Source organism: Cyclopterus lumpus, chromosome 10 (genome assembly GCF_009769545.1).
Source record: "Cyclopterus lumpus isolate fCycLum1 chromosome 10, fCycLum1.pri, whole genome shotgun sequence".
NCBI lineage: Eukaryota > Metazoa > Chordata > Actinopteri > Perciformes > Cyclopteridae > Cyclopterus > Cyclopterus lumpus.
Genome location: NC_046975.1, coordinates 22736573 through 22745482, shown reverse-complemented (window position 1 = coordinate 22745482; position 8910 = coordinate 22736573). Strand labels below are relative to the sequence as shown.

The following is an 8910-nucleotide window of genomic DNA, read 5'->3' as shown; positions in this document are numbered from 1 at the left end:
GCTGCTCCGCTGGCGGCCGAGGAGCATGAAGGGTTCCTAGAGACGTTCTGTTCTTGCCAAAATAGTGCCGTGCCTGTTCTGCCTCCTCCGTGCTGAGAGTGTTCGCCACCGCAGAGCCGCCGGCTTTCTGCGCCATCACCGGGGCTCCAGTCGTGACCAATCTATAAATTCCAACAGTAGAAACCATTTTATTTTTTTTGGGGGGGGTGGGGGGGGCATTTTATGTCTCAAAAGAAGAAAGTTCAAACATCTGAGAATAAGCTTAAAAAAGGGCTTTTTCTTATTTCAAATGTAATGTTAATAGAGTGTGTCAATGTTTCAGAGCACGAATAAAAAGCATCAACAGATCACGTTTGTAGTAAACGGGCATGTTCAAAATGTATGTTTAGTGTACACGGAGGCTCCGTAGTTTGAACCAAGACGGCAAACTTTATTTCTCCTTTCAACGTTGACAAAGACCAGATCCAGGTGAGGAGCTCTCCTCCGATCAGATGATCGATAGATCTGTTGATGAGCCGGGGTGATCTTTGGGGCCAAACCGCCGTCTGATTAACCAGCAGAATGGAGGACGGCCAATCCCGACGCTGTTCTCCAGAAGCAGTTAAAGGCCTCTTATGGATGTTCCTGCTGCGTCGTTACCCTTCAATCACTGAACCATCAGCGTGTGGAAGCACTATGGTCGCCAAACATGGGGAGGGTGACGGTTTGAGCCACTCAGTGCTGGCAGCACCTTTAGAGTGCTGGAGAGTAAATTCCTGCTGCTGTCATGAGTCAGTTGGTGACCAACAAGGTTCTGAGGGAACAACTGCTGATGGCGACAGTACAAACTGTAGGTCAAAAGGTCAAAGTCTCGTCTCCTGGAGAGCCTCGTGCTGCGTTCAACCGAAACGGTTCGTATGACATCTTACGAAAAGTTTCCTACGAAAGCAACACGAGTCAGTTTCTGTTAGTTACAAGAATACGGTCTTTTCAAAAAATAAACTTCCGTCTTCACAGGAAAAAAATGGAGGTTTGTGTTAAAATAACTACTGAAGGACACACATTCTTGCGACCTGCAATCACTCCCAACCCGTGGAGTCCCAACGCTGAAGAGAGAGGGAGAGATGGAACGGGGTCAAATCTATCTCCGGTTTGTTCAGTGTGTGTGTGTGTGTGTGTGTGTGTGTGTGTCAGTTTGTTTGTCAGTGTCAGTTTGTTTGTCAGTGTGTGTGTCAGTTTGTGTCTGACTAATAACTAATAATGTGCAGATTTGTTTAGTTTCTTGACTTCATTGTGTAATAATGGTTGTTATTACACCAATAGACCAGGACCGTGTCCTACATAGCAGGTTTAACTCTGGGGTAATTTGGCCCTAAAGCTGAAAAGTTAAAGTCTGATTCATTAAAATTCTTTAAATCTCTTGTGAAAACATGCCTTTACTCATGTGAACTGTTTTTGATGATGGAACTTGGTTTACCAAAGCCTTAGGTTCACAAAAGTGGTGGAATATATGAATAAAATAGTAGATACATGTAATAAATGTCTAAAACCAAATTTTGTTATGTTTTTCTTTTTTGAAAAAATGTCTGTCACTCTACTTTCACCAAATGTGAGAGAGACTGAGATAAAATGGGACTGAGAAATGACTTCATACTACACATCAAGCATTATGGGATGTGTCTCTTATTTAATTTCCTTCTCAGATTTATACCACTGTATCATATGGGAAAGGTGTGGGGAAAATAAGGCTTGAAAAGGTAATCTTTACTTGATCCTCAACCACGTACAGTACAAATATGTAGATGCTAGTTTTAATTGGCCACTAATCTCGTGAGATCAACAAGAAACTGGCTCACAAATTATTGAACACGTTCGCAAAATGTGGGATTAGGTCTCAAGGAACACTCAAAGAGTGTGATGTCTGTTGTGTAAATGCAGACGAATCAATACGCAAAGCACTGTCTGTGTTATTTGATGGAAACGACACCCAATATGAATTATCAGAGAGGATTTCTTCATGATGATGAATTGCTGGGAGCAGAGCAGAGAGACACGGCTGATGGATGAGCGGCGACAAAACGGCGAGAACAAAGCGGTTCATTATCAGAGGCAAGAGACTGCGGACAATAAGAATTTACACACAAACACTGCTTACAAAAAATATTCATATTCATTTCGGACAGCAGTGGATCGCATACATTTTGCACATGCAGCTGCACTTCAAAGCCACTGCAGTACCACACACACACACACACACGCACACTGAGCAGAGAAGTCAGTGCTAAGATGAGGGATCAACTGTAAGACTGCTGGTGTCTCGGGGGATTTTAGCTGAATGGAAGACAGGATGGATCAGCTGTGTGTGGTTATGAATTCACAGAGGAATCGAAAAAAAATTGTGATGAATAGGAAAAGTGGGTCTGTGTGTGTGTGTGTGTGTGTGTACTTTTGATTAATGTCATTGTGGGGACCAACACATCTTTCCTAGATTGTGGGGACTTGCCTACAATTGCTGGTGGTAATATAACATTGTGCTGCCATCTCATGTACACCGTTTTATGCTTTGTGGTGAAATGTGTTATCCATTTTGTATTGATTGTGGGGGCCCTTTGGGACAAAAGCAGTATTGCTCATTTCTATAGGCACTCTGTACATTTCCTCCTAATTGGGTGACATAGTGTTCCCTACATAAGCCTTAGAGCTGAGGCCAGAATTGTACCTATTATCCAGCCGTTTGCGGATTTGTTTTTGGAATTTTTATTGATTTTCTTTTTTTGTGTGTGTGTTTAAATCCAATATTTCCATAGTTTTGCACAAGGAAGACCACCTGACTGAACCACAGTCACATTTTAGGATACATTTTAGGTCACTAATTCTCCAGTCGAGATTTCATTTAAAATCCAATCTATTTAATGCAGTCTTTACTGTTGACAGGACTCTTGACTTTTTTCTTTTCATGCATCTCATCTGTCAACACTGCAGCCATTTTTTTCTGAGCTTGAGGTCTCTCAGATATGAGAGAGAGAATAACATCAAAGACAAAAGCCCGGCTGCCTTCGGGGCTCTCCAAAAAAAAAAAGAGTCCACCATCTTCACTTCAAGGACCGAGCAAAGGGAGGAAGATGAAAGAGATGCTCGGTTTTTGCTGAAGCATTTGAGCTTTCTGCTCTTTCGCCATGCGGAATATTGGCCAGAGGAACTGATGTAATGTTTGAGTTTCATTTACAAAGCACACATCTGTGCAGGTAAATCAGGGAAACCACCAAAAAGAGTACCCCACTGACTGGAGCTTTCTTCACCTGTTGGAATACAAGGTTCAGCTGTAAGAAACAGTGGTGCAATTATCGTAGCAAACACGATACAAAGTCTGATTTAACTTCTTGAGCAGACTAAATGAGTAAATGATCTGCTTACTTTTGGAGAACAGAGAGAGACAATATTGAAACAGACTGGTGTGAAATGTGATGCTCATCATCAGCATTACAGTACTTGTCTGTATTCACACACATTTCAGTAATTCTTTGTTAAGCTGATGATTAGAATGCATGTTTTTATACCAAAACGACAAAACATTTCTTATTGACCCCCAATATATGGTCATATGCACATGTCACGGCTCTGCCATTTCCCTAGTGTGTGTGTGTGTGTGTGTGTGTGTGTGTGTGTGTGTGTGCGCGCTCGGCTTCCATCAACCGGCCCCCTGGGCTCATCTCCAACACCTGCTTGCAATCCTGTTCATCAGACCCATCCAGATTATTCCATCAGCTCAGTGATCGTGTGACTCTGAGACCTTTTAACGACCAAAGGTACTTTTTGTGATTTACTTAAAATCATACGACCGGCATAAAAACAAATATTAAGTGCATAAAAATACAACTCACCATTACGCCGAGTTAGTGGGAGCCCTGAGCTTATTTCTCTGCAACGAGCCGGTCCCATCTTGGGTCAACGGGAGACAATGACGCCCGACGTGTGTTCTTTGTCGAGTCTAGTCCAGAAAAAAACCCGCTTCACAAAGACAGGATTTTGTTAATAGAAGCAGAGTTTTCAGTGGCCATTTTAGGATATTCCTCCTTGATTTTAATCCAGAACACCGGCGTGTTATCTGAACCTCATTTTTGCTATCTTGATTTATATTTCTGTGCAGCCCGCTACGAAAGGACCCACGTACTGGCCCGTGGCCTGGTGGTTGCGGACCGCTGCTGTAAGGGACAGATTTTGTTCATAGTTAAAAGAAACCAACGTTGAAGGTTCGTTGGCGGTGGGATATGAACTGAGGTCAATTTCATGTCACTTCTGCGTTTGCGTCTAAAAAAAAAAAAAAATCTTATTGTTTGGATGGACACATTTTCCGCATTTATACAGCTTTAAATAAAGGCTTTAAAGAAACATTGTTGTTCAAAGTGTCATACTTCTTATTTCAACAGAAAAAATACAGGATAAGAACCAGTGCTGATTTTCTTTAATGATAACAAAGACTAATATTTGCAGAAATTGTGGCAACTTTTCAATAATGAAAATGTGGTCACATTTCCTTCCATCATAGGTATTTGTGGCGATGTAATTCATGGCTCAGTAAAGCCTAATTTTGACTACATCATTTATTGACAACACACTACCTTTTCAAAAGTTATTCATATTATAATTATAAATTGAGTCATGTGCATAGCTCTTTGGCTGTTTGTGCATAATGGTTTTTTCACCGGCAGCAAATCATTGCAGCTCTTAAGGGTCTTCTCCTTCCCATTAGCACCACAGCAATCAATTCACTGCTGTCATTGCAACACCCTAAACCATAAAGGAAATGAATCAGTTCATTTACTCAACACCAACACATGTTCTCTTCTTACGTGTTGACCCCTCAGGCTCTCCATGTAAATATATACTGTAACCTTTGACGACTTAATGCATCACTGTCAACAACACGACTTCAGTCCAGCTGCATTCACACAAATGCATCGTGTTGAATACGCCTGCAGACTGGGAAATGGAAACTGATCATCTGTTCACTCCGTCTAATCATCTTTAGGCCTATTTCACTCTAATGTGGCAGCGCTGCCGCAACCTTATTTAACTATTTACTTAATGACTGATTTAGTTTGCACTGCCTGTCTGCGGGCCTGGGCATAAAAACAATCTACAGTGTTAAATCAATCATTAAGCTTAATAATTGGGTTCTCCCGGTCGCTGAACACACATTTTCCTCATTTATCGCCGAAAGCTAAGGTCTTTTATGCAACAAACTGACTTTAAGGGATTCCTAAAGTATAAATACGTAAGAGAACATTTTAAGAAAACCTTTAGGAGTAGCCTTAAGTGTACTATGTGCAACCAAAATATATATAGATCCAGGTCATTATCCCACACTGTATAATGTTGAGCATATTCAATGAACTTTAAGAAAAATTACCTTGTGGAGCTTTCCGGCTCTATCATTCCTCACCTGTCTATTAGAGAGCTTTCCTCCTTTGTCTTTCTCCTGGCCCTCCTCCCTTCATTCCTCATTCCCTCGTTAAGCCCGATTCTATATAAATATATTTAAACATATATATATATATATATATATACTGTCCTCTTTCCCACTACCATTTCCCCTTTCTTTTTCGTTGTTTGCTGAAGCCTTGCAGCCATTCATGCCTGCTCGATTCTTGTATTTTGTTTGAATTAAACCGGCCTTGTTAGTGAGTGTTTAGGATGTGCTGCTTGGCTAGCCAGACTTTGTTTCACAATGTATTTCAGTCTTTCTGAAAAGATGAAACAATTTCCTGGTTTTTTTTCTATCCGTACTTACTGTGATCGCAAAGGTACCTTCTACTGATCAAGACACTTCTCCAGCTCCTACGAGGCCCTGACAACATGCCACTGAAACTCATAGAATAAGTTTTATTTATTAAACCATTCAAACGTACCAAACTATTTGTAACCCAATGTCTCTGTTTGAGATATTGTACTTCTTTCTATTTGAGGTCCAATTTGCCTTTTAGAGTGAGGCGTAAATTGAAGAAGGTGAAAATGTTGTCCCGGTTTATTCATGGCCCATTTATTTTAATTTGGCTTATTGTTGTTTTGGACAAATAAAATAAAAGATAATTTGACAATTACCTTTCCACGTAAGGCAAATCAAAAACTCACAGCTGTTCATCACATGTTTTTGGTGTCATTAAGGTAATGTGCCCCTAAGTGCCGTCCAATCACCGGGTGATGTCAGTCGAGTCTCATGCCCTTTCTTTTTTACATTCTGTCCCCAAAAGGCATTCATGGTGCTGCACTTGGATTTACACACAAAGAGAGGCACACAAAGTGGTACATAATAAAAAAGAGGTTTCTTTCCACCTGCAGTCTGGTTCATCAACAAAGATCGGGATCCCCCCCCCCCCCCCCTAACTGACTCTTACATCCCCAGGACATTTACCTTCAAGCACCCTGGCACATCTTTTCTTTATCAAAATACACTTGCCACTTTTATTTTATCATATATACTTGTTTTAACGTACCGTCATCTGTTTCTTTGTTTTCCATATTCACCTGGCCAGCTGCTGCAGAAAGTGGGAGTGAAACCTTCTGGAACCGACTTTCGGATGCTGTTCGTCAATCAGATCCATTCCAACGAGCACTTCAGGAGGCCTCCGGGGTCTATTGAGTGTGTTATCAATTAGGGAATTGTAATCAATTAGGGTTCTCACAAGTACAACACAATGATGAGGTGTGGTATTGATGGGATGCGGTATGGTAGCCAGTACCTATAATTTTCTACCCATTGAGGACAAACGGCAATGAGGTTTTTACACGTGCCGTTGCACAAGAGTGCACATCCAGTACACAGTAACAGCAGGAAAAATAACACGTGGACTGTTCCTCTTTGTTATTCTGGAGGCCAACGCAACAGTTCACACTTGAGTGGAGATTGGTTTCACAGCTGTGCATTTAGCATTTCATCTTTTAAATATTCACATAAAAGAGATTAAAACCATTGTTGAAAGTGGGACATATCATGTAATATTCACTATTATCTCTAACCACGGCTTTTTTGCACCATATCGTCCTCGTAAGCCAATCGGACCAGACTGGGCTTTTAAAGAGACAGGTGCTAAGTAGATTCAGACATGGTTAATACAAGTATATTCAAACTAAAAATAATGATTTTTTTTTTTTGTTTGTTTAAATGAGCATAATATGTCCCCACTACATGCCCTTCCTTTTTAATTCCTGTTGTCTTACTGTGGTTGTCTTTTAGAAAAAGTTTCTTCAAACAAGAAATTCTTATAACAAGTCGTTATTCAGTGTCACAGTTTTTTAAAACAGCGTTCTGAGATAAATATTTCAGCAGTTCAAATTAACATGCAGTGTAAATTACATCACCAAGAAGTAAGTGTGTGTGTGTGTGTGTCTGCTGTTTATTAACCATGAATATTTCTCGAAGCAACACACTCAGTCGGCGTGTTTTACATTTGCACTAGTATCATGGTTCTGATCGTGTTTCGTGGTTATCTGTTGGTTTCAGATTCCTGATTAAGAACTCATTCCAGATGAGAAGTTTTATGGAGTACTCCAATAAGAAACTACGATACATTTATGGAAACACCATATTCTGAATATAATGTGTGAAAAGAGGGATTTGAGCATTTTTAAACTTCCAGAAACAAAAGCAATTCTGTAATTTCTTGCGGTCCACGATTAATTCATTTCAGAGCATTTCCAAATATAATATCAGGGTTTCTGAAACATTTAAACTCCCATTTTTTTATTCAAACCACAGTCAAGTGAACCACAGTTCATTGGTTCTTTTCATATTTGGGTGACCGGTGAACTAATGGTCTATTTTTTTACCACTACAATTCACAAATATACCGTTTTTCAAACTACAAATGTGACATTAATTAGCTAAGCTCCCTAGAATAATAGCAATGTAGTAGCCACCGGCCACCAGCCCGCTGTTTGGCTCATTTTGCTAGCATGAAAACATGGTGGAATTAGCAAGCTAACAAGCCAGCCTCTAAATTTGTAAAAAATAACGTTTTCATTAGAGTATAACCGTCTGAAACTAAGGCCACATTTACACATAGCCGGATATTTACAGAAACGAATATTTCTGCCCCTCCGTTTTCAAAAATAATGTCGTACACACAAGGTCGTTTTCAAAAAAGTTTCTGTTTATATGAACCCGCATAAATACGCCCCCGGGCGCCATCATAACTATGCCAAACCTGTAGTCGGCAGGATAAAGACATGCAAACCAATCAGAATTCTCAAAACCAACAACAACTACGAAAAACACGACCAACTTCCTTTTCGTTGGCAGGCAATGTACCTACGTCTTGGGAGTATAGAAAGCTGAAGAAGGACTGCTGACCTCCAAGGACCTTGACACCATCCATGATCAGTAGCCTAAGTAAACTAACTGTAAACATAGGACGCTCACATGACGTGAAGCATTTTTAGTCGCATACTGTGACGTTTGACAACCTAAAGCTCCGTTTGACCTAGTTCACACGCAAACACAAAAACTGAGTTTTCAGAAATCTCCACTTTGGTCGGAGTTTTTAGAAATGATCGTTTTCCGTGATAAAACCTCTGTTTTTGTGTAAATGAAAGGCCAAAACGCATGAAAATATGTGCGTTTTCCCATCGTGTAAACGGGGTTTCAGATTTAGGGCAAAACCAAACGCACTTTAACCTGAAGGGCCACCGTAGCTCGGGAAGGAAGGAGCGAGTGGAGGAGCGTTCAGTTGGTTCCGATCTGCTACGTCACCGCTAGATGCCACTGAATCCACTCACTCCACACACTCTTATCACAACGTGGGGAAGCGCTTCACGCGTATCGAGGCCACTGTCGAGTGGCACGAGGAGCCCAAGATATGGCGGATAATGGACTGACATTTCCACCTCACGACGCGTGTCCACAAATCCTAAACAGTTTTGAATCCTATCCAA

At 40.8% G+C, this 8910-nt stretch overlaps 1 long non-coding RNA gene across 1 annotated transcript; it reads right to left on the bottom strand.

Moving 5' to 3' along the window:
- Nucleotides 1-215: 215 nt before the first annotated feature.
- Nucleotides 216-6713, bottom strand: LOC117737563. Its single transcript, XR_004610045.1, has 3 exons — nucleotides 6474-6713; nucleotides 3861-3987; nucleotides 216-3769 (listed from the first exon to the last, which is right to left on the bottom strand). It is a non-coding gene; the product is annotated as an uncharacterized LOC117737563 (long non-coding RNA).
- Nucleotides 6714-8910: the final 2197 nt, after the last annotated feature.